The sequence below is a fragment of the Podarcis gaigeae genome (genome assembly GCF_964106915.1).
Source record: "Podarcis gaigeae genome assembly, chromosome: 3".
NCBI lineage: Eukaryota > Metazoa > Chordata > Lepidosauria > Squamata > Lacertidae > Podarcis > Podarcis gaigeae.
In genome coordinates, this window is record NC_139680.1 from 42540357 (window position 1) to 42541971 (window position 1615).

Sequence of the window (1615 nt, forward strand, 5' to 3'; positions counted from 1 at the left end):
GACTAGCTTGTTTCCTGGCACCCACTGGGAGGGATCAGAGTTGAGTTTATACCTTCCCTTGGCTGAATGAACTTTCCTTCCCTAAGCAGCTTCCCAGCCTTAAGAACTACTATTCTAAAACATGGCTTAAGTGCAGCTAATTTATGCAGCGTATCTAGCAGCAGTTGCATTTTTGCGCTCATTTTGTAGGGACATCACCACCAGCTCGGTTGAAAAATGTTGTTAGGACAATACACACAGCTAGAAGCACTTTTCTTTAAACTCACATATGGGAATGAAATATACTGATGAATACATACTATTTCACAGAATGTTGTTTCTTATTATATCAAGAAGCACCATGTTTAGTGCCAAGACAGCCCCTTTGTCCCGTAGTTTGTTTTTTTAATTACATAGAAGTTAAGATCTTGTACATAAACAGAAACCCATACAGTGTGCATTAAAACCACAAGAATAGTTTCAAAAATGGCTCTTAAAGTTATCTTTTTTTCTTCTCCTCTGGGTTTTCTTTCCTCCCAAACTGTTTCAGATTGAAGATGTATTGTCAAAGGAAGAAAGTAGTTTCAAACTACAGCCCACCATAGACCCAGCACCTGCACACCGAAGAATTCCTACAGCACAGGAGCCTATTTTATCTCCCCCTTCAGTATGTACACACAAGCAATTGAATGGGCTATGCTATTATGGGGGAGGGCCCTCACATTCTTTAACCAATCAGAAGAAGAAGAAGAAGAGTTTGGATTTGATATCCCGCCTTTCACTCCCTTTAAGGAGTCTCAAAGCGGCTAACATCCTCCTTTCCCTTCCTCCCCCACAACAAACACTCTGTGAGTTGAGTGGGGCTGAGAGACTTCAAAGAAGTGTGACTGGCCCAAGGTCACCCAGCAGCTGCAGGTGGAGGAGTGGAGACGCGAACCCGGTTCCCCAGATTATGTGACTACCGCTCTTAACCACTACACCACACTGGCTCTCCCTATACAAGGTGCTGTATAGGGATATAGAAAGATAGCACAAGTCTCCAGTTCCACAGAAAGGCCTGCCACTTGGGACTGCTTGAATGTACATGCTGCAGGGGAGGGGAAAATGAGGCTTATGCCACAGAGATACCTTTGATCATGTGCTGCATCAATGGTGGCCTGCACTGAGCTCAGAATATTCAGTAAACATTATCTGGAGGTACCCAAGTAGTTACCAGAATTATATTTTCCTTTCCTTTCCTGTTTTTTTAAATCGAGGACGATAAAAGTTTTCCACCGCTACTGAAAGTTACACACCCTGATCAAGTGTGCTATTTCAAGTGTGTGTGGGGGAAGTTTCAATGCACATATGGAGGAGGTTTGCTTGCTTGCAAGGACTTGCGAATTCGCTTCAGTGGAGGGGGCAGCTCTGCAAATGAAATAAGTAACAAATGCACAGCTGCCCTCTTGGCAGAAGTCGTGGCATATCCCTCTTGTGCATGTCTTGAAGCAAACCAGAAATAATCCAGTCCATTTCGATTGCCAAGCTACACCTCTCAGGAACATGTGTAGAATAGAACAGATCTGTTCTACACCAAGTCCAACATTTTGTAAGTATTTTGACATAGTTATGAACAAATAAGGTTTGCATTTTTATC